This window comes from Taudactylus pleione, unplaced genomic scaffold (genome assembly GCF_031769625.1).
Source record: "Taudactylus pleione unplaced genomic scaffold, aTauple2 ptg000296l, whole genome shotgun sequence".
Lineage (NCBI taxonomy): Eukaryota > Metazoa > Chordata > Amphibia > Anura > Myobatrachidae > Taudactylus > Taudactylus pleione.
The window spans coordinates 10,056,133-10,081,603 of record NW_028284698.1 but is presented as its reverse complement, the minus strand read 5'-3'; the positions used below and the strand labels follow the sequence as shown (position 1 = coordinate 10,081,603).

Here is a 25,471-nt window from a genome sequence, read left to right as displayed (position 1 = left end):
GCTGTTTTTATGCTTTTTTAAAAAAAAATACAGATCCAAAACACAAAACCCAGAACCCAAAACACGGAAGGGTGGTTTTGGCAAAACCAATCCAGATCCAAAACACGAAGAAAGATCCAGATCTAAAACCAAAACACAAAACACGAAAAGTGACCGGTGCACACCCCTAATATATATAACGTCCAAAAATGTATATACAGTATGCGTCCATATAGGGATATCTCTCTCTCTCTATATATATATATATATATCTCTGTCGTCGGCACTCTTTAAAAATGTCAATATGCTCTGGTGCCTGTCAATTACAGGCACAGACTCGAACAGACGGCACTTAGAGGCTGTTAGATGCAAAAAAAAGGGGATTCCAAGATCAACATTTTGGGGTATACAATCCTTCGTCAGGACCATATACAATAAAAGTATACAATCACACGACTGGTATAACTACCGTATGTGCAGGAGGTGCGGCTGCTATGGGGCCCGGACCACCTCCATAGCCAGGCTCTCCCCCTGCACCAACAGTGCCAGGCCAGCCGGGGTCACGTCCTCCAGCAGTGTGCCGCGCAAGGCAGTCACATCTGTCCTCCCAGTCGGCTCTGCTCCGGCTCTCCTCATTGACTGATACTGGGAAGAGGCATGGCCGTCTCCTCCTAGCATCAGTCAGTGAGGAGAGATGGAGCAGACCAGGAGAGGAGGTGTGCCTGCCCTGCGCAGCACACGCTGTAGCCTGACGCGATCACCAGAAGTAAGTCAGGGAGAGGGGAGGGTGGGAGAGCAGAGAGGGGGGCAGGGACCGAGGGGGGCCCATGAAAATTTTGCTGTGGGGCCCCCCTAGGTCTAGTTACTCACTTAAGAACCCCCAGAATAGCCATCTTGTCCACTCTGTGCCACTGATCCTCAGGACCGTCCTCCTGGAAGCCCGCACTTCCGTGTCCCGCCGAAGGTGTTGTCATAGGAACACAATGTTTGCACTCCATTGCCCTCACCCAACCGCGTTCCATCGGAGGCAGCAACAAAGAATACCGGAGGGGCAGGCCTGCAATAAAGACAACACATGTGTAGTGCTCAGAAAAGTTAATAAATATGCTACTGTTGCAGACAAAATATAAAAAAAATCTAATTATACCATATGAATACTAAAAAGAGAAAATTTGTACATAGTAGATTACACAAGAGATAGGTTTTAAGAAAATAATAAAAAAAAAAATATTACAAAAAAATATATATTAGAAAAAAATCATAAGACATTCCTCCAAAGTCCCGTTATGAGACAAACGTAAGTACCACAACCCTTAGGTAATACTGTTCCAATTGATCTTGTCGTTTATACATTTAGGACTAATAGTGTCGAAACCAGTGCCTACTCCCTGCACCTCTCAGTCTCCTCTCTCAACCCCCACCACTTCTCCCTGTCTGCACCTCCCTCTCTCACCCCTTCTATTCTCTCTAACAGAATCCCTCTGCCAGCCCCTCTCTCTGATTCCCTCTTACCTGCTATAGAGCAAGGGGCCCGGGAGCATTGGGTCCCTACTTCATTTTCACTGCAGTATAGTCACCACCGGCCACCAGCCAATCCCGGCTCGCGTACTAGCTCACTTGCAAAAGAAGGGGAGGCTTTTTAAATTTGGTGTCCGGCCGTGATCCAATGAGAAGCTGCCACTTGGCAGCTTCTCATTGGCGGGCGCTCTGTGAGCCGTGATTGGCTGGCTTTCACTGCTGCTGCAGCTGCTTACTACTGCAATGCAGCTGAGACCCGAAACTCCCGGCTCCGTGACAGCGCCGTCAATGCCAATAGAGGTGTGTCCCCAGCGGGACATATCTTCACACGCTGCTGTTCCAACGCTGGGATCCCTTACTCAATGCTAACCCTGGTACATCTTCTACAGCAAAAATGAAGTGGCAGCGGGAAGTGGCGGTATGTCATACCGCCGTATACTGCCCCAATTCGACCACTGGTCCAAACACAAAATCCATTGTGCGGCCCATTACCGACTGCCTCTCCCTGTCACCCTCTACTATCCAGACACTGGTGAATTTAAAAGGGGCATAGAGTATTATTATTTAATTAAAGTGGGCACAGATTATTATTATTTGATTAAAGGTGGCACAGATATAATTATTTGATTAAAGGGGAGCACATATTATTTTTAGACACTGGGATGCTGTCTTTATTGTTTGACGGACAGGTGGGGCACTACCATGTTGCATATTATGAACTCTGGCCCTGATTCAGAGGCTCTGAATCAGGGCCGTCCTTCTCTTTTTTTAGAGCGGCCTCCTGGCCGCTCGCATAGCTGTGGGTGGCCACCCACAGCTATAGCGAGCGGCCAAAAAGATGGTCGCGATGGTCAAGACCATCGCGACCATCGGGCTTGCGATGAGACCCTTGTGGTAGGGTCTAATTGCCGCAAGCCCAGGAGTGCTTTCGGCTCTATCAGAGCCGAGAGCACTCCCACTGTCATCACTTGTGATGCCAGTGGGGCCGGCCCCAGACGGTAGGCGTTCCCATGGGAACGCCTCTGGGCAGCCACGCCCCCAGCACTCCAACCAAAGGGGGCGTGCTGTCACTCACCATCGACAGCACACCCCCTTTGTAGCGAGACCTGGAGCAACGGCTTGGCCGTCGCTATCCGGGTCTCACGCATGCGCACGACGGAGCCGGCTCCCTCGTGCACATGCGCACTGGGCCAACATTGACCTGCATGCGAGCGCTCGCGAGCAGGTCTGAATCAGGCCCTCTGTGTAGGGTCTAAAAGAGAGGAACATTTTTGCACATGGGCCCACCATTTGAAAGCTCCGCCACTACGTGCTACAGGGCACAAATGAGACGCTGGACCCTCTGCAGGGGTGGACTGGAATTGCCTGGCCCTCTCCTAAATTTTGTTATGGCGCTCAGCCAATATCTTAGTCCACCCATTTAGAAGGTATTGCTGAGAAATTAAATAAATCTGACATACATGTGCATATCTACACAGACTGGACCCATGAAGCAGTTAGTCAGTGCCATTCCCTATATATCCTAGAGATGTGCTGCTTGATTTTCCAGAAATACAAACATACTCGAAGTTAGGGGTTCCAAGTCAAACTGAGTCCCAGTTTGGAACCACTTTGGGGCACATAAACACGTTCAAATTGCATTATCTTAGCTGTTTTCATCAATTTTTTTATCGATTTTAAAGAAAACCAAAACAAAACACTTGAGGGTGATTTTGCCAAAACCAAAACATGATGAATTAGAACTAGGCATGAGCGGGTTCCCCCCCGGATTCGAGCGGGAACCGAGTCTGGCTCAGGTTTTCCCGCCAGACTTGGTTCCCGGAACGAGGCAAAACGTCATCCTCGCGCTGTTGGATTCTCGCGGGTTTTGGATTCTATACAAGGTCCCCGCGTCGGTGCTATTTTTCACTCCAGCTGTGGACAGTGAAGAGGGCGGGTGGGGGTTGCTGTGCTGGTGCTGCTGTTGTCCTTAAGGGTTGTGTCCAAAGTCCATGGGGCTGGCTGGGCTGTGTTGTGCAGTGCTGTTGTCCCATAAAGGCTGTGTTGTCCATAGGAGCTGTGTGCAGACAGAAGAGAGGGGCTTCAGTGGCTCCTGTTTCACTGTAGTCCTAAAGGGGTGTTGTAGTGTTGTCCAAGGGATGCTCTGTCCATCAGGGGTGCTCCCCCCAAGTGCCCCAATTTTTTTTTATTCTGTGTTTGTGTGCGCGTTTGCCGCATGTGCATCAACAAAGTAGCAGCGCCAAGCCTGTGTCATAAGTCAAGGGCCGGCTGGTCTGTTGAAGGGTGGTGTAACCCCAAAAGTGCCCCCCAAAATTAAAACATTTAAAAAGTGTTTATTTTTCTGTGTTTGTGTGCACATTAGCCGCACGAGCATCAACAAAGTAGCAGCGCCAAGTGTGCGCCTGTGTAACCCCAAGTGCCCAAATAAATCAAGTGTTTTTTTCTGTGTTTGTGTGCACCTTAGCCGCACGTATCAATATCACATAAATGGAGGACAAAAATTTGGAGGATGAAATAGGGAAAGATCAAGAACCACTTCCTCCTAGTGCTGAAGGTGCTGCCACTAGTCATGACATAGACGATGAAATGCCATCAATGTTGTCTGCTAAGGCCGATGCCCAATGTTATAGTAGAGGGCATGTAAAATCCAAAAAGCCAAAGTTCAGTAAAATGACCTTAAAAAATATATTTAAATCATCTGAGGAGAAAAGTAAACTTGCCAATATGCCATTTACGACACAGAGTGGCAATGAACGGCTAAGGTCGATCCCTATGTTCATGACTAGTGGTTCAGCTTCACATGACGATGGAAGCCCTCCTCCTCCCAGAAAAATGAAAAGAGTTAAGCTGGCAAAAGCACAGCAAAGAACTGTGCGTTCTTCTAAGAAGATATCACAAATCCCCAAGGAGAGTCCAAGTGTGGCGGTGGTTGCGATGCCTGACCTTCCCAACACTGGACGGGAAGAGGTGGCTCCTTCCACCATTTGCACGCCCTCTGCAAGTGCTGGATGGAGCACCCACAGTCCAGTTGCTGATATTCAAATTGAAGATGTCACTGTTGAAGTACAATAGGATGAGAATATTGGTGTAGATGGCGCTGAGGAGGAAGTTGATGAGGAGGATTCTGATGGTGATGTGGTTTGTTTAAATCAGGCACCAGGGGAGACAGTTGTTGTCCGTGGGATGAAAAAGCCCATCACGGTCATGCCTGGGCAGAAGACCAAACATTCCACCTCTTTAGTCTGGAAATATTACTGTCTTGACATATGTACCATATGTAAAGGTGGAATAAGTAGGGGTAGGGACGTTAACCACCTAGGAACATCCTCCCTTATATGTCACCTGCAGCGCGTTCATAAAAAGTTACTGTCAAGTTCAGAAACTGTGGCTAAGACCGTAAGCAGTTCAGGGACACCTAAATCCCTTTGTCCTGTTGTATCCAAGCAACTGCAAACCACACCGTCAACTCCCTCCTCGTCAATTTCCTCCTCAGTTGGGATTGGAAGTAGTCCTGCAGGCCATGTCACTGGCATGACTGACTCCTCTCCTATCCGGGATTCCTCCGGAGGATCCTGCATTGCTACGCCTACTGCTTCCGCTGCTGCTGTTGCTGCTGGGAGTCGTTCATCACCCCAGAGAGGAAGTAGGAACAGCACTACTTATTTTACTAAGCAATTGACCCTCCAACAGTTCTTAGCGAGGAGGATGAAGTATGACAGCAGTCATCCTGTTGCAAAGCGGATAACTGAGGCCTTGACAGCTATGTTGGTGTTAGGCGTGCGTCCGGCATCCGCCATTGGTGCAGTGGGATTTAGACAATTGATGGAGGTAGTGTGTCTCCGGTACCAAATCCCATCTAGATTCCACTTCACTAGGCAGGCGATACTGAGAATGTACAGAGACATCAGAAAAAGAGTCCACAGTGTCATAAAAAATGCGATTGTACCCAATGTCCCCTTACGGACATGTGGACAAGTGGAGCAGGTCAGACTAAGGACTATATGACTGTGACAGCCCACTGGGTAGATGTATCACCTTACGCAGCAACAGCAGCAGCGTCACCAGTAGCAGCATCTCAGAAACGCCAGCTCGTTCCAAGGCAGGCTACGCTGTGTATCACCGGTTTCAGTAAGAGGCACACCGCCATCAACTTCATAGAGAAACTGAGGGAAATCATCTCCCAATGGCTTACCCCACTTAGACACTCCTGGGGATTTGTGATATCTGACAACGCCACCAATATTGTGCAGGTATCACATCTGGGGAAATTCCAGCAAATCCAATGTTTTGCTCACACAATAAATTTGGTGGTGCAGAATTTTCTGAAAAACGACAAGGGCGTGCAGGAGACTCTTTGGGTGGCCCAAAAAATTTCTGGCCCCTTTCGCCATTCAGCGACTGCATGCTGAAGACTGGAGTGCCAGCAAACACTCTTGAACCTGCCCTGCCATCACCTGAAGCAAGAGGTTGTGATGCGGTGGAACTCAACTTCTATATGCTTCAGAGGATGGAGGAGCAGCAAAAGGCCATTCAAGCCTATACATCCACCTATGACATAGGCAAAGGAAGGGGTATGCACCTGACTCAAGCGCACTGGAGAATGATTTCCGTGTTGTGCAAAGTTCTCCAGCCCCTTCGAACTTGCCACACGTGAAGTCAGTTCAGACACTGCCAGCTTGAGTCAGGTCATTCCCCTCATCAGGCTTTTGTAGAAGCAGCTGGAGAAAGTGAAGGAGGAACTAAGATGGAGCGATTCCGACCGGCATGTAGGACTTGTGGATGAAGTCCTTCATTCGCTTTGCCAGGATTCGAGGGTGGTCAATCTGTTGAAATCAGACCACTACATTCTGGCCACCGTGCTCGATCCTAGGTTTAAAGCCTATGTGGTGTGTCTCTTTCCAGCGGACACAAGCCTGCAGAGGTGCAAAGTCCTGCTGGTGAAAACACTGTCAGCTGAAGCGGAATGTGACACATCAACAGCTCCTTCTTCATTTTCTCCCGCAACTGGGACTGCCAGGAAACAAGTTAGGTATCCTAAGCAACCCGCTGGCGGTGATACAGGGCAGACAGGACCAAGTTTGGACATCTGGTTCAGGCTGAAGGGCCTGCCAACAATTTCTGACATGTCTCATGTCATTACATATGATACTGTCACCATTGACAGAATGGTGGAGGATTACATCGGTGAGAGGCATGTCAGACAGTCCGTACCTGTACTGGCAGGAAAAAGAGGTAATTTTGAGGCCCCTGTACAAACTGGCTCTATTTTACCTAAGATGCCCCCCCTCCAGGGTGTACTCCGAAAGAGTGTTTAGTGCAGCCGGGAACCTTGTCAGCAAAATGCATAGGTGTTGCTTCCACAAAATGTGGAGAAGATGGAGTTCATCAAAATGAATTATCAATTCTTCCAGGAAGACCAGCCTCCAGAAAGTATAGAGGGACCTGTGGTGGTGGATTCCAGCTGGGACGAATTAATACTCTGTGAGGATGAGGACAACACTGAAGAGGGTGAGGAATCGGTGGATGAGGAGGATGAGGACGACATCTTGCCTCTGTAGAGCCAGTTTGTACAGGGACAGATTAATTGCCAGCTTGTTTTGTGGGAGGCCAAACAAACCAATCATTTCAGCCACAGTTGTGTGGCAGACCCTGTCGCTGAGATGATTGGTTTGTTAAAGTGTGCATGTCCTGTTTATTCAACATAAGGGTGGGTGAGAGGGCCCAAGGACAATTCCATCTTGCATCTCTTTTTTTCTTTGCAGTATGTACTCTTTGGGGCATCGTTTTTCAAACTGCCATCCTGTCTGCCACTGCAGTGCCACTCCTAGATGGGCCACGTGTTTGTGCCGCCCACTTGTGTCGCTTAGCATAGTCATCCAGCTACCTCAGTGCAAATTTTTGCCTAAAAACAATATTTTGAGGTGTTCAGAATAGACTGGAAATGAGTGGAAATTAATGTTATTGAGGTTAATAATAGCGTAGGAACAAAAAAAAAGCCAAATTCTGTGATTTTAGCTGTTTTTATGCTATTTTTTCAAAAAAATACAGATCCAAAACACAAAACCCAGAACCCAAAACACGTAAGGGTGGTTTTGGCAAAACCAATCCAGATCCAAAACACGAAGAAAGATCCAGATCCAAAACACGAAAAGTGGCCGGTGCACACCCCTAATTAGAACCACAACCAAAACACGGGGGTCTGCACACATCTCTAATAAATCCAGTCAACTGAGTTTCTCTCAACTGACCTGGAGACATTTTTTATTAAACATTTTTTAAAACAAAATATCTTATTACTGCAGATTGATCAATAGGCCACATAGTTTGCAGAGCTTGATCTGTGTGTGTGCTGCGTTTACTTGTGTTCACATACAGTATGCTGTCATATATACAGTACTGTAGATGCTATTAAAATTTGCAAACTCTGGGCCTGATTCAGAGGCGCTCGCAAAAAGCGAGCGCTCGCTCTGAATCAGGGCGGGCGCTGTTTTTTTTGTGCGGCCTCCTGGCCACTCACATAGCTATGGGTGACCACCCACAGCTATAGCGAGCTGCCATGATGATGGTCGCGATGGTCAAGACCATCGCGACCATCGGGCTTGCAACGAGACCCTTGTGGTAGGGTCTCGTTAATCGCAAGCTCCAGAGAGCTTTCAGCTCTAACAAAGCCGGAAGCTCTCCACTGACATCACTCGTGATGTCAGTGGGGCCGTCTCCAAATGGCAAGCGTTCCCTCGGGAACGCCTCCGTTTGGGCAGCCACCCCCCCGGCCCGCCCACCAAACGGGGTGAGCTGTCACTCAACATCGACAACTCGCCCCTTTGGTGCGAGACCCGGAGCGACGGATTGGCCGTCACTAGCCGAGTCTCGCGCATGCGCACGACGGAGCCTGCTCCGTCGTGCGCATGCACTGTGGGCCACGATCGACCCGGTTGCGAGCGCTCAGCGCTTGCGACCGGGTCTGAATCAGGCCCTCTGCTTGTTCAGAGTGTATTTACTAAAGTATGACAGGGGCATAGTGTTCTCTGTTCACTTCCATGTTACCGTGAGTGTACTCAGGCTCACAAATTGCTGAGTTGTAAAACAGATATGTGACCTGCCCCTTAGGTTGTGATATAACAACATCTGCAACATCCTACATTATATGGATAAGGTAATATCTTGCACATCACAATTGAGTTCCAGTGGGATTACAAAATGTTGATCCTGTCACTGAATGGGTTAAAATTATAATGATCTATTGGAAAACAGATGGCTGAGAAATGATAAATAAATTGCCAGTGTCAAAAGACTGTGCAAATGGCACTGAATTACCCGATTATGTTTATTCATACAAGCACGCTGAATGCCTGCAGAACTCATTTCTATGGACTTAGGGATTGCAGGTGGGACATACAAAGATCTGAGGATGAGAGATAAGCAGGTAATCAAGGGAAAACTCACAATATATTATCGCCTTTTTGGTGTGGCATTTAGAAAGCCCATATTTCTCATTTCCTATCATTGATGTGTTTGAGTCCTTTAAGCTGCACCTGCTACAGCTACAGGAGAGGGAGAGGGACACAATGACAGAGACTTACACAGACCACAGGAGGGAGGGTTATTGTTTGACAGCCCCTAAGCTACTGCTTTGATAAGGAACTGCAGTGCATCCATAGGATATGAGCGTTATTTTATTTATTGTGTGTTTTTTTGTCTGCTGCACGTATTCAACAAATGTAACTCTTAAATGAGAAATACAGTTACTTATGTTAAAATTATATAAGTACTGTAACTCCACGTCGTTGAAAATAATCCATGTTTTCTGGAGCTGATAAGCTAATAATTGAAGTTTAATTTGTTCCGTTTATAGGGAGATTGATAATATGTAAGGTACTGGGCCTTTTCCTTTCCATATGCATTGTATTACTCCTGCTGGTTGCTTAATACTTTATTATTCCCCATAAAGATCATATGCAGCAAGGATAGTAACAACTTATTAATTATTAAAATAAAAGCTTTATTGATTAACGCAGGTATTGAGCAGTTTTCTTGCCACCACTGAATAACCCCAGCTCTCCTTATACCCCTTTCACATCGATATGCCGGGTCCAAGCCGGGATTTTGTTCACGCGACCATCCTGGGTGCGACCCCTTTCAGACTGGCAGCACTAATGCCGGATCGATGACGTCACCGCCATCACGTGGTGATCCGGCGCTTGTAGATGATCTCATCTCCAAGTGTCAGCTCTTATGCAGTGAACGGGTCCTGGGTCGCATCAACCCCGGTTACCTGTTCACACTGCACCGCGAGCCGGGTTGAACACGCGTTCAACCCTTCTCGTGACCAGGGTGGAAATGCTGTGTCTCTCGACCTAGCTTATTACAACCTGTCCCTTTCACACTGCACAGTAACCCGGGTTGCTGCGCGTTCACGTACAATAACCCGGATTAATGCTTGTAGTGTGAAAGGGGTATTACTTTAGAATAAAAAGAGATCACTAAGATGAGAACAATTCCAAGATTGCAATTGTTTGAGGTTTAACAAGACCTGACATTCATTTACCCCTAAAAAATTGCAATGACCTTCAGCTTCCGTAACCCTTTCCTGGCAGACACTGTGCAGATTTGATTTCAGGAAGTTCTCACATATATTGAACACTGCAATTGATCTACAGCTATCAGCTTAAAACAATAAAAGGTTAATAGGAAAAATAAATGAAACTATTTCTGCTTGTAATTTGCAAGATCATCTGTTTTCTTTTTTTTCCTCCTTTCCTCCTCCGCGCCTGCCTCCACCTCCTCCCCTCTGCTCTCCCAATGCTCCTCAGCATCCCTGTCTCCTAATGAGGTGGAGCTAATGCTGTCAGATTTCTTCCCTGACTAGGAGCATAGAACAAGTGAACTTATTCACAGCATTCACCACTTCAGCGTCCAGTCAGCAGACAGGAGCATATACACATCTCCAGTCTACTGGAAGCAGATTCCTCTGGAATAATCAAAGCAAGCCACTATGACAAGGAGGCAACCTGGCAGGACTGGGAGGTGGCTTATGCAAGAAGAGTGATATTGTTTTCATTATTTTAGTATAAAAAGGATCCTGTGATCAAAAAGGAAAAGTTCTCTTCATCATGACATTGGAGATAATTACTGCACAACTGGGAATCAGCAATATTGTCATGCACAGACTCCAGGTGAATATGTCTTACTCTACAAGGTAAATATTAGATATACTTCTGTTTAGCATTTTTACCTTTACTGTGTTTTGATAAGTGAAATGGTGTCTGAGACTATATAAGCTGGGATATACTGGCCCAAGGTCAGTGGTAAGGAACTGTCACTTGCCGTGAGCAATGTGCAGCTACACCTGTGGGAGCATCAGGTATCTGTTCTGTTTGGCCATGCACAGTGCACAGCTAACCCAGACACTACTATAGGTCACTTTAAATGCTTTTAATAAGTAATTTATGCAACCCAGGTAGTTTGTCAATGTTTAAATATATTTTTGAACGGTAAAGTAGCTGGGGATAATTAACACAACTGCAATGTATGATATGTTTACTATATTTGATAAAGCATCCAAATATTCATCTGTGTTGTCTAATCAAAGATTACTACAGTAAATATGTAAACACAGTACAGGTATAGTTATTGTATAACAACATACATATATAGCATACATGTTAGTGTTTAACACTGATGACCCCATGTGTTAAGGGGAATATAACACTCAGAGGTGCTCATGCTGTAACACTCAATTTCTACCATCTCTTCTTCAGATTGTAATACTAAAGTGTATATATATATAATATATATATATATGTATATATATACAGTATACACACACTGCAGTGTTTTATGTTGCATATACATTTCATAAAACACTCTTATTGCATGCTTTCACAGATTACTCTATTGTTAATACTGTACCAATGTTAAGTAAATCGTTCAGTTATTAAATCCTACGTTGATTGAAAAATATAGAAAAAGAGAAGTTGAACAAAACATTAGTAATAGTAAAGTGATATCATTTATGTAGAACAATAAAGTGTAAATATGTTCCTGCTATCTACAATATAGGCTAAAGTGACATTTTATATGCAGGCACTCGTGTAACTGAGCATTATTTAACGCCATGGTAATATGCACTAGAGAGATTGCGGGTGCTCAATCATCAGCTAAATCTGACAGCAAATAATTCTGGAGGGCATGCAGAACAGAGAAAGCCATAACTCAGAAGTAGCTGGAACAAGCCATCCTGATTTATGGGTGAAGGCTTTTATAAGGCATACAAACACTTCCTCTGACTATGCCAGCTTGTCAAATTCTTTATTAGGGTTCAGCATTTTATTACATTTTGTTGGAACGTACAGCAGACAGCTGTGTTCAGCTGGGGCTTTGTTTCCAACTGTATAACATAACAAGACTGGCAGTCTATAATAATTGAGATGTAGATTGCAATGTAATTCTACATGTCAGTTTTAAGAACATGAAGGTACTGTAGTAGGTGTTTTGAATAATGAGAGTGGGTATATTAAAGACCAACAGAGCTGTGCTCCACTTACAGTACACCTCATCACTTCTAAGTGAAATTAGAGAAATGAATCAGTAATTTATATACGATATGCCAGTCAATGCAGAGTAGTGTGGGCTGAATGACAGTAACATTACACTTTATAGAACATAGGGCCTGATTCTGACCTGCTCGCTAGGATGCATTCGCACGTAGCCTGCCAATTTTTGCAATCTGCGCATGTGTATAAGATGCAGTGCGCATGCGCGAATCAGTCACTGCGATCACGAAGCGATCGCCCCTTGTGCACAAACGTGACAGGATGAGCCGTTTATGGGTGGTGATGGGATGGTCCATGGAAACGGGGGTGTGGTGGTGCAGACGTAGGCGTGTCTGTGCATCTGAACGCCGTTGCAGGGGCGTACATAATTAAGACGTAGTGTCAGCATACACGTCACATGGCTAAAGTACACACTGCAGCACTCGCAGAGCTTGCGGTAGGTTATGGTCAGCCACAAGTGCTGCGTATGGGTCTGATGTTACTCGATGTTACCGATTGTTTCATAACTAAGGGAAAGTGAGTGTCTTGGGACAGGCTGGTGGGCGCCTAAATACAAACCGCGATCGCACGCCAAGACATAGTGGGTGTGCTAATGTCTTGTCGTGCAATTACGGGATTTGCATACTTTGGCAGCTGACAGCTGCGTGCGAACGCATCTAGCGAGCGGGTCTGAATCAGGCCCATATTTCACAAGAAGATTCAGGCTTATACCATGGGTTTATGATTAAAGGGCCCGTGCATTAATAATCGCTGCAATAATCAGTCCATATCGCGATGGATATTATCATTTTGAATGAAAATATCCTAGCTATATACTAACTGTAACTTGTAGGGATAGCAGTAGTGGTAACCGCTGTCCCTGCGTGTCATTTTTTGGGACACTTTTGTGAAAGACTCCTCTGGGGGAATCTGACACTGCGCTTGTGCACAGTGTCAGATTCTGGAGTCTGCCGGAGACTGCGGGAGAGAGATCGTAAGATTACTCTTCTGCGAGATTGCTTTCATAGGATTAAAGCGATTTACACCATCCGAGTATGGCATAAACTTACGGGAACAGAGTTTGGTACATACTGTAGGAGTTAGACTGTAGTCCACATTGATAATAATGGGTCTGCAGTGCTAATTAGCCTTCTGTGAAATCTCATTCATTAGTCTATTAGTACATAACAACAATTCAAAAGATTACGCAGAAACAGCAGTTTCTACATAATTATGAAAAAGATGCTTGATAAATAGGCCCCTAATTAATCATTATCTACTCATAATACATGAAAGTTAAGCCATTATAAATAAAAATAACAAGTGTGATTTAAAGATAATGGATGTAATTATTATATATTTAGGAAATTCCTGGTTGCATACAAATTACTGAGACACCTTTGTAAACCAAGAAATATGGCCCTAATATAGAAAATTAATGATTTGAAAGCTTCGATATTTTATTAGTAATTTAAGGCCTGATTCAGAGATGAACACAATGGCGATTACATACGCAGATCAAACGATTGTTTACCATTGCTCATGCGCGTGTATTGCGTTCACATTGCGATTACGGATGCACTTCGCAATACATTGCGCAGTGATTAACAGGTTGTCAGCATTTGGGGGTGGTGACAGGGGTGTGGCAAAAACACGCAGCTGTGCATGTCCATTTAAACGCTGTTATATGGGCATGCATAATTAGCCACTGCGAGTGCATACGCAGCACGAGAGCCCTCTGCGTGAGAGAAGAGCGCCCGAGCCTGCGGTCGTCGCACGCACGCATGTAAGAAGGCAGCAGTGGTCGTATTTATGCTCAGGTGATCTTTGCTGACATCAGCATATTTTCGCAGTTACGTTGCGTATAAAAATGCAGCTGCGATTGTATTAGCGTCCATCTCTGAATCGGGCCCTTAGATCTTTTAGCTAACTAGCAAATGTATCACATTTCATTTACTTTTACTTATTGTTGTTACAAAACTGTTTTACACTCTCACAGCATTTGGTGCAAAGTGAATGATGTGAGAGTGTAAAACAGTTTAGTCCCATAATGTATCTGATAGGCACCAATTTACTATTGACCACTAGTCTCCAGCTCCTTTGGGTGAACATACCCCTTTTACACCAGAGCAAAAACCTGGGTTTTTGCTGGGTCTACCCAGGTGGCAGCTGTGTAAAAGGGTCCCTGAAAAATAACCCAGGTCAAGTGACCCAGCAACCCAACCCAGGTAGCTACCAGGGTTGGACCCAGGATGGACCTGGATAATGGTGCAGTGTAAACGATGCAACCTGGGTTATCTGACCTGGGTCATGCCTAAAATGAGCTGATTGGTGGTTGTGGAGCATTCACCACCACTTTTTATGACCTCACAGGTTTAGCAGGGCAGACCTGAGTTCAGTGTGAACAGGGCTGACCTGGGAGTAACACCAGATCAAAGGTGCAGTGTAAATGGTTCTGACCTGGGTCTGACCAGGGTTGGAACCATGTCTAAAAACCCAGGTCGGACCTGGGTTTTTGGTGGAAAAGAGGTATTACTAAGCTGTGCTTTTCAAAACCGTTTTACTTTCACCAGTTTCGGACACTGGATTTAAAGGAGAAATAATTATTAAATACAAAACCAGGTATATTTATTTTAAATATTATTGCCTGTATAAAGCAAGCAGATGAAACTGATGAAGACAAGGTGGCTTTGGAAGCGCTGCTTGCTTAGTAAATGTACCTTATGTTGACTTCCAAAAACATCGAGTTCTCCAAGAGTTGTCCTTATTTTTCCCATTTGAGATCTCCAAGTTACACTGCTTATGTTCCTGACAACTGATGGAATAATTCCATTGGTGGGATTTGTTTCAAATCATTATTAAAAAAAATATATATATGAACAGAAATATCCTGCGTCACAGCACAATCCCCATATCAAATGTAAATTCGTATACAAATATAGATTGTGTGTGGCTACAGATGTAGCTTAACAAATAGTATATATGTTGTAGCATAGATATGCCTTACAGTATTGTTATATATATGCTGTGGAACTACACATCTCAGGATGCCCAGCCACAGTTTTACTGTTAAATTATGATAAAACTGTTAAAGGGCATGCTGAGATATGTTGTCCCACAGCAGCTGGCGTGCCAGAGGTTGCCAGCATCTGTTCTAGAACACAAAGCCTCATTATCCATTAGTCAACCTAAGTTCTGCCTAGGGGCCAGTGGGTGCTGCAGGGACAGATTATTCAAACACATTTTTATGTGTTGTTTCTTTACAAGTGGAGGGGGGAGGAGACAAATCAGTATGTCGTCTGAGGCCCCATGGGGTCTTCATCAGGTTCTGCAAAAAGCTACACCTGGGAAGAGTCTGTGTGCAGGGGATAATTATACTCTCGTTGCCAGAAGCATTTATTTGTTTATAGGTTATAAATCCTATCACCATACAGTTATTTAAGTATACAATATAATATTACTATGTAAGAGTGTAAAGTGTATGTTACTACTGCATTCTGCAAACCTGATGGGTTACATATTCCCTCATTAACATAGGGAGACTCCAAGGTATAGAGGAGCCAGGAAAATCTATAAACATTGGAGACTTTTGTTTCACAGCTTTAGAAAATATATTAGTGATATCGATAATAAATATATAATTTTTTTTTTAAATTAGACAGTGTGTGAAAAATATAAATACAGTATAATGTGCACATCATGGCAAAATAAACTATGTACATACATCACAAGTGTTCCTTCCAGTGCATATGCTGAAACATGATCAGTATATCTCCATATAGCATTACAGGCCACAGCAAAGCAAGAACACTCCTATACAGTCATACATGTAACCAGATAGTGAGTATGTGCTATATAGCCTTATGTGCCATTATGGCCATATAATTTAATTTTCCTCCATATCAGGGCCGGACTGGCCACCGAGCACTTCTGGCAAATGCCAGAAGGGCCGATGGCCAGATGGGCCGGTCTGGGTGAGCACAGGCTTACCCGACTGGGTTCACCTCTCGCCGCGGCCGCATCATTGCGTGATGATGTCATGACGCGGGCCGTCATGACATCATTACGCGAGTGGCGGCCGGGTTTGAGGATGGCTGCTGCACGCACATCGCCGCCGTGCGGCAGCGATGTGTGTGTTAATCAGCAGCCAATGAGAGTCAGACAGACTCTCATTGGCTGCTGCGCCCACTGCAAGAGCCGGTCTGGAGCTCACTCATGAGTACCGCCTTCCAGCTCTTGCAGTGGGTAACGGGAGAGATATCATGACATCTCTCCTATAATGCAGAGCGCGCCAGCCCGGGAGGACTGACGTGCGGCGGCGGAAACTGTGGCTTCAGGTAATTGTATTTTTTTTTTACATGTTTGTATCTGCACAGCATGGGGGGGGGTAGGATATTTCTACTGGGGACTACTATTGGAGGGGCTACTGCTACTGCTGGGGGCACTGCATCGGGGGGACCACTACTGGGGGGGATGTCTACTGGGGGGGCACTACTACTGGGGGGGAACTACTGCTGGGGGCACTGTATCAGGAGGGGGGACCTCTACTGGGGACTACTACTGGGGGAAGGCTTCTACTGGGGGCACAATATAAGGGACTTACTACAAGGGGCACTGCACTGGGGGGACCAATACTGGGGGCACTGAATAGGGGGATCACTACTGGGGGCATGCATAAGGGGGACCACTACTGGGGGTACTGCATAGGGGGGACCACACCTGGGGGCACTGTATAAGGGGCACTGGATAGGGGGGACCACTACTGGGGGCCTGCATAAGGGGGACCACTATTGGGGGCACTGCATGGGGGGTGGGCTACTACTGGGGGCACTATATAAAGGGCACTGCATAGGGGGTACCACTACTGGGGCACTGCATTGGGGGGGCTACTACTGGGGGCACTATATAAGGGGCACTGCATAAGGGAGACCACTACTGGGGGCACTGTATAAGGGGAACTAATGGGGGGCTGCATAAGGGGGACCACTCCTGGGGGCATTGCATACTGGGGGTACAGTATAAGGGGAACTAGTGGGGGGCTGCATAGGGGACCACTACTGGGGGTACTGTATAAGGGGCACTACTAGGGGCCTGCATCAGAAGGACCACAACTGGGGACATTGCATACTGGGGGTACTGTATAAGGGGCACTACTGGGGTTAAGTAGCGTTCCTGCTAGGCTGTTTTAGTCGGGCGCGACGCCCTGCCCTCCTGGAGGGCAAAAAGCACCCTGCCCTCACAGCCTGCGGATACCGTCTTCACCCGCGGGTCGCAGTGTCTCGCGGGTGGGGAAATGTGCGGTGACCCGGAGAATAGACTCTTGGTGCATGTGGGGCACTATATAAGGGGGATGCCCGGCGTGTCCGTAAGTGCCGGGCACGCCCCCAAGAGCATTGAAAAGGGGACGCGTCTTATAGACATGCCCCCTTTGCAATGGCCATGTCCCCTTTTCGGGCACGCGCGCACAGAAGTGCCTTCTCTAGCTCCAGCGCCCTGCCTGCCACCGGAGCTAGAGTGAACACTAGTTAAAGTGCATATGGAAAGGCATGTTCATAGTGATGAGAAAGTGGTGTGTGTCATTTTGAGTGACCACATCCATTTTTTTGATGCGCACATAGGGGGGGTCTCCATTTTTAAATTTGCCCTGGGTTCTAAATACCCTTGTTACGCCACTGCTTGAATGTTGTTTTAAGAAGTGGGAGGGGTCATGAATAGTAAGGGGAGGAGTCTTTGCCTGGAGCCTGATGCTGACGCGAGGTGGGCCTGTGTGCTCTTGAAATGCCAGGGCCTCTTTTTAGTCCCAGTCCGGCCCTGCTCCATATAGTATATAAGGGTATATGAGACTACTAGAAATTAAATGGACCTGGACCTAGCACCTGCTGGGTCACCTCAGTCGCATAAACCCCTCCTGTCTCCGCCCAGGGGCAAAACTATGGGAGACAATGGAGGCGCCTGCCACCAGGCTCCAGCTCAGAAGGGGCACCTCCTCCATTGTCTAGAACATATTCAGCCAACTTAGGGCGTGTACCATCACGGCCGCCCAACACACGGCACCCCTTCCTGGCACCTGAGAAGCCACCATACACTAGTGGAGAGCTCCTTGTCAGACCATCAGCTGCTGTCTTCGTCTATCTATATTCTGTCTGCATGCACATTGCTACATTACAGTGTCAGCGGCTTTGATGGGGGGGCACCAAATTATAACTTGCCTCCGGGCATCTTTGCTGAACTTACGCCACTTTCTCCGCCCCTCTTACTTACACTTACTTCCTGTTTCCGGTCCTCTTTTGTCCCATCACTGTGGAGCATGCATGCACGTCATGCCTAGTGTGCATGGTGCGCGCAGTGGGAGCTGGGGCATGCTCCTTGCAGGGCAGTAACTAGGGTAGCGCGACCAGTGCCATAGCACAGGGCACCGCAGGGCAGGGGGCACTGTTTGGGTCTGTCAATTTTCCTGCTTATTATCATTCTCACTTGTAGTTTCCTCTTCTTTTATCCCCAGCATCTCCTGGTCTCCCCATCTCTCCCCTGACTCTTCCCCATGAGGCCATGGCCCTTTTTCAGGTGTAGAATCTTTTGTCCCTATTTAAAGATGGGGGTGGGGGTGCGCCAATGCTTTCTCTGGCACAGGGCACCAAAAAGTCTAGTTACGGCTCTGGCTCCTTGCCAGGGGCTGGCTGGCAACTTTTAGCCTGGGGGGCAAATGCATGCAGGCGGCCCTGGCAGAGGAGTAGCATGTAGCCAGGGTGTCCGAAGAATATGCGTGCTACGGCGCCCCCCCCCTAAAGTGTTCCAGGGAGGAGGCGGGTCCATATGGGATTAATGTAAGGTAAAAATAAAGATTAGGGCAGCCCCCTGTCGTAGTGCCCATATGCAGTGCCCCCGTGTGCCATAGGAGAGAACACCCTTATGCAGGCCTCCAGTAGTGCCCCCAGTAGTAGTCCCCCCCTTGTAGTGCCCCCAGTAGTAGTCCCCCCCTTTGTAGTGCCCCCAGTAGTAGTAGTCCCCCCCTGTAGTGCCCCCAGTAGTAGTCCCCACCTTGTATCCCCAGTAGTAGTAGTCCCCCCAATTGTAGTGTCCCCAGTAGTAGTAGTCCCCAGTAGTAGTAGTCCCCCACCTCCCTTGTAGTGCCCCTAGTAGTAGTAGTAGTAGTCCCCTTATAGTGCCCCCAGTAGTAGTAGTCCCCAGTAGTAGTAGTCCCCTCCCCCTTGTAGTGCCCCCAGTAGTAGTAGTCCCCCACCCCCCTTGTAGTGTCCCCAGTAGTAGTAATCCCCAGTAGTAGTAGTCCCCCACCCCCCTTGTAGTACCCTCAGTAGTAGTAGTAGTCCCCTTATAGTGCCCCCAGTAGTAGTAGTCCCCAGTAGTAGTAGTCCCCTCCCCCTTGTAGTGCCCCCAGTAGTAGTAGTCCCCAGCAGTAGCAGTCCCCTCCCCCTTGTAGTGCCCCCAGTAGTAGTAGTCCCCCACCCCCCTTGTAATGCCCCCAGTAGTAGTAGTCCCCCCCTTTGTAGTGCCCCCAGTAGTGCCAGACCCCCCTCCCCCCCAGTAGACACACATAATATAAAAAACAAAATAAAAACAACACTTACCTTACCTGCTCCTCCGTCTGTCCTCCCGGGCCGGGCCGCTCTACATTATGGGAGAGATGTCATATGACATCATGACGTCTCTCCCATTGCCCACTGCGGGAGCCGGAAGATGGAGCGGCTCCCGCAGTGGGCGCAGCAGCAGCAGCTAATGAGAGTCTGACAGACTCTCATTGGCTGCTGCTTACAACATACACACAGCTGCCGGAGCCGGCGGCTGTGTGTTTGTCAGTGTAGCGCCGACCGGACGCGCTACACACGCGGTGCAATCTGCGTCACAGTGACACAGAGTGCACCGGCCCGCGGCCCGCATGACGCTGCGGCCCGGGGGGTACATGGCACCCTGCCCCCCGGCCCAGCCCGCCACTGCTCCTTGCACATTAAATGTGATATGCAAGGTTACACCGCAGTCTTGATTAGGTCGTTACACAGATGTGCAAGATTACTTCATTTTTCAGACTTCAATTTTGTGATAGTAGATGTGGTGCAGCCTCCTGTCTCGGAACACCTGCTCCAGCCTTCTATAAAAGCAGACATAGGGCCTGATTCAGAGATTGATGCAGAAGTGCCCATAGCTTTATCTAGTCTGCGACTTTATACTAATGCCGCTACAAACTCCTTCCCTGGTGTACATCCGTGCGTCCAAATGTGCAAGGACTGAGGGGTCTATTTACTAAGCCTTGGATGGAGATATAGTGGACATAAAGTACCAGCCAATCAGCTCATAATTGTCATTTTTCATATGCAGCCTGTGACATGGCAGTTAGGAGCTGATTGGGTGGTACTTTATCTCCGTTGACTTTATCTCCATTCAAGGCTTAGTACAGTAAATAGACCCCTGAGACCCCCGCTGTCAGCATCAGCACACGCAGCAATGCTGATTGGTGCATCCTTAGATGACACCATCGGTTGCACCATCGAAACTTGCACCAGCCGTGTGGCAGGTACTGTACAGTTTCTCCATCCCTGTATAGCTGCCTATGTGATGGTTGAGCATCTGTGTATGTAACCACTTTCACTGGCACCCCAGGGACACTCCCATAAAACTCATATAAGATGGACCATCTCCATGCGTGCGCTACAGTAGGACTTTTCCCTATCATCTCCCAGGAACAGCCACAACATTTTCAATAAAGTCTTCCTTGTATGCGCCTGAAATTAGAACTGCGACTCTGCACAGACACAGTCAGAACGCATGCGCGGTGCGACTTAGTCACATGCAAAGTAGCAGAAAAAATGCTTCACTACAGTATGTCCGACATCGGCGGTTCACACTCTTCTGAATCGGGCCTATAACATAGTGGGTGGGATAACATTATAGGAGACAAAGGGGTCTATGTAATAATCCATTGAGAGAGAGAAGGTGGATGGAGATAAAGTACCAACCAATCAGCTCCTAACTGTCATTTTCAATCACAGCCTGTAAAGTGACAGGAACTGTTTGGTTGGTACTTTATCATTCTCCACTTTGTCTCTCTCCAAGGTTTTGTACATGTTGTTGAGATATTGCAACAGACTGAGACAATGTAGTTTGAGTGAATACACTGGAGGGACAGCAGGTGGTGCTGTTGCAGAATGTGTTGTCACTCTGTATTAATGTTATGTACTCTGTAGTTACTGGAATAGTCTGGAAGTTGGTGAAGTTAGATGATGTTGTTCATGGTAACCTGTCATGTTCATATACTGTTAAACAAGACAAGTTTATTATATAAATAGTTTTACCACAAAAGAGCTTACCAGTGTGTACTTACTGACAGTGAAAGAAGAGATTTGGGGGTCAATCCAATTACACGCAATCATACCTCCCAACTGTCCCGCATTCAGCAGAACAGTCCTGTTTCTCTGGGACTGTCCCGCTCTCCCACCCGCAGGGTGGGGGGAAGTTGGGGGAAGCATACACCACTGCTCTGCATAGCAGCCTGAATTTGCATAAATGTGCATAGCACATAGCATTTGACGGCAGCCTGAATTCGCATAAAAGTGCTCACAGACCCATAGGGCTCCGAGCAAAAGTATGCATTCAGTATCTGATCTGTCCACAAGGGGTGCGAGAACACCATTGCATTGGCAACTAGCACCCTTCGCATGTAACTGGATTGACCCCTTGATCTGGTAACTAACACCTCTGCTAGCACATCTCCCACATAATTACACAGTTTGATTAGTAAAATAAATAAATAAATATGTTCCTCACTGTTACCAAGAGTCACCATGAAACAATGTGGCCTTGAGCTACAATATCTGAAACGTGAGGTTATGGACAGTAGGTAGTAAAATAAACTCTGCTATGGGTGAAATCTGTGTTATTCTGGCATGGGTTCACTACTATGATTGTGTACCAGGGCAATCTTTACAACTCACTGGAGACTCTTATATAATGATATACTATTATAGGCGACCGAGGCAAATATTTAGGGTCTTGCTACAAATTTGGAAATTGCTTGTAGTTGCTGAGTACATTTCATTGTCCATAATGTTGTGAAACTATAAAATCTAGCTTGCCCCATGAGCTTCAGCCTTCTTGACATACTGGGTTGTGTAGATATTTGCCTACTTTTGAAAAAGCATTTCAGGGAGATTGTGAAAGCACCACCTGTGAGCGTGGTGATAAAGTGGGCGTGTACTGCTACATCTGAGAGGCGTGTCATAGAACTGACTTATATCCAAATGTAAATGAGCCCAAAGCAGTTAGTAGGATCTACTTGTTGATGAAAACACACTGATACTTTTCAGAAAATGGATGTAGCCATAGGGATCATTGTGTCTTATAACCAATGCAGAGAAATTATACTAGTGATCCCATTTGAATGTATGTATATATATATATATATATATATATATATATATAATTTCAATATAGGCAGCACTACACGGAATAAACAACTCCAGAAATCGTGTTTAACAGGCAACGTTTCAGATGTTTATTACATCTTTCTTCAAGGCATATATAACATAACATCAAGGTCCTACATTAAATAGTCAACATACAATGAATCCCGCCATGTGGACAGGACGGCACTGACGAGCAGAGAGCGTACTGATGACGCACGCGTCGCACGTCCATGACGTCAGATGCGGCGACCTTACATGCGCACAAAGCACCAACCGACACCCCAAGTGAAAATATCCCCATAGTAACAGTAAACAGGCAAATTACAAATGCACAAACATCATAATTGCGTGGCACAAAAACAAGAGAGTACATCTCATCAAGCAAGAGTCCATGTGGCATGCATCAAGGACAAAGAGCATAAATGCATACAAACACAAAAAAATGTTGTAAACAACATCAATAGTCAGCCGGGTATCAAAAAACTAGGGATGTGCGCCGGACCATTTTTGCCGGATTTGGATTTGGATTTGGTTGTAATTCGTCGTCCGGCTTTGGATTTGGATTTGGATTTGCCAAACTGCGGTGACTGGCTTTGGATTTGGATTTGGATTTGGATTTTTTTACAAAAATTGACAAAAAAAGCTAAAATCACATAAATTGGTCTTTTTTTTCTTCCTAGAGTATTATTAACCTCAATAACATTAATTTCCAGTCAATTTAGACCATATCACAGCTTATAATATTGTTTTCAACATTATTGGCCAAAGGTTGCAGTGAGCTGACTGGTTACTAAGCGACAAAGCAGCGGCACAACGACACAGACACCACAGTATAAAGCACATCTATGACACATTGCCACACAGCAGTGGCAGAAATGAAAAGTAGTGCACCCACCCAGTGGGGTACACGGCCAGCAGAGTCACAGTACTTGTTTACAAAGTGGGCTACGGCCCTAGGAGTCACAGTGCACAATCTTATTAGCATTACACCGCACATAGGGCCTGATTCACATTACACCATAAAGTAGTGTCTCTTATTTATGTTACGACACACAGTAGTGCCCCTTTTACACAATGCCCACAGTAGTGACCCTTTTACACAATGCCCACAGTAGCGGTGTCCCTTACACAATGTCCCCCAGCAGTGGTGCCCCCTATGCAGTCCCCTTAGTAGTACGGTCCACTATGCAGTGCCCCCAGTTGAATGCTCCCCAGTAGTATGCCCCCCATTAGCAGGCCCCCCCAGTAGTATGTCCCCCATTAGCAGGCCCCCCCAGTAGTATGCCCCCCATTAGCATGCCACCCAGTAGTATGCCCCCCCAGTAGTATGGCTCCCCCAGTAGTAGGCTGCCCCAGTAGCAGGCCCCCCCAGTAGTAGGCTGCTCCAGTAGTAGCCCCCCCTGTAGTATGGCCCCCTCCTGTAGTATGGCCCCCCCTGTAGTAGGCCCCCCCAGTAGTATGGCCCCCCCAGTAGCAGGCCCCTCAGTAGTATGGCCCCCCCAGTAGCAGACCCCCCCCAGTAGTATAGCCCCCCCCAGTAGCAGGCCCCTCTGTAGTATGGCCCCCCCAGTAGTATAGCCCTGCCCAGTAGCAGACCCCCCCCAGTAGTGCAGACCCCCCCAGTAGTATAGCCCCCCCCCAGTAGCAGGCCCCTCTGTAGTATGGCCCCCCAATAGTGCAGATCCCCCCCAGTAGTATGGCCCCCCCAGTAGCAGACCCCCCCCAGTAGTATAGCCCCCCCCAGTAGCAGGCCCCTCTGTAGTATGGCCCCCCCAGTAGTATTGCCTCCCCCAGTAGCAGACCCCCCCCCAGTAGTGCAGACCCCCCCCCAGTAGTATAGCCCCCCCAGTAGCAGGCCCCTCTGTAGTATGGCCCCCCCAGTAGTATAGCCCCCCCCTAGTAGCAGACCCCCCCAGTAGTGCAGACCCCCCCCCAGTAGCGCCCCCGGACCTTTGACAAGTAAAAAAATAAAAAAAATAAAACTTACCTGTATCCCCGCTCCCGCGCCGTCCGCTCTGTCACACGCTGAGGAGGGAGCCGGAAGACGGAGCTCATGTGTGAGCTCCAGCCGGCTCCCTCCGTGCAGCAGCCAATGAGAGTCTGTGTAACTCTCATTGGCTGCTGTAACAAACACACAGCTGCCGCTGGCGGCTGTGTGTCTGTGTCTGTGTAGGGCAGAGCGCTATCACTGCGCTCTGCCCTACACGCGAGGGGACCTGATGTCGGATTCTCTAGTGAGAATCCGACATCAGGCGGCCGCCGTTCGGCCCCGAACGGGGATCCGAGTCAGGCGGTGAACACCCGAACAGGGTTCGGGTGGACTCGGATCCCCAATGTTCGGAGCGGTTCGGATTCCACAGAATCCGAACCGCTCATCTCTACAAAAAACCACTACAACATAGAATATACGAGGTGTTAGGTTGTACATATAGCAAACAGACAATTGGGACCAACATAATATATAAACATTATGGACACATGGAGACATATATAGCCAAATAATGCATAAACACAACATACAAATACAGCTGTTCCCCCAAAAGAAGGGAAATAGTAATGACGTACTAGAGCTATAATCAGCAGATATATACAGAGCTACAGAAAACCGAACAAGATCAAAAAAATGGTAGACACAAATATTCATTAAGCCCCATCGGAGTTACTGTATTTAAATGATATATCCAGGTGGCCTCTAAGCATAAAAGGTACATGGTCTACTAACTTGTAGCGCGACCGGCTAGTGGCTACTTTTGCCTTCAAGGGCAAGTCTAATAGCTGACCTGTGCTGCGCTGCCCTCTCCCTAAATGTACAGACAGTCTTGTCCACATAGGCAAACCCACATGGGCATTTAATGACATATACTACAAATTTACTCATGCAAGTCAACACATGTCTAATAGGAATTTTAGATCCTGAATGTGGATGCGTGATGTAGGTACCTACCTCCATGTGGCTACAGGTCGTGCAACCAGTGCCACCTATAGCATCCTGCAGGTCTAGAAAGAAAGTGTTTAGTATCAACTGTA

The 25,471-nt window shown here is 47.1% G+C and overlaps 1 protein-coding gene across 2 annotated transcripts in view; it reads left to right on the top strand.

The window, feature by feature from the left end:
- The first annotated feature begins 10,407 nt into the window (after positions 1-10,407).
- Positions 10,408-25,471, top strand: part of SERTM2 (serine rich and transmembrane domain containing 2) — a 50,590-nt gene continuing 35,526 nt past the window's right edge. The window contains exon 1 of one of the 2 annotated variants that reach the window (XM_088482915.1): positions 10,408-10,670. The gene's annotated coding sequence lies outside the window, so the exon portion shown is untranslated. Of the gene's footprint in view, positions 10,694-25,471 lie in introns of both variants that reach the window. The other variant, XM_088482913.1, reaches the window with a different exon arrangement.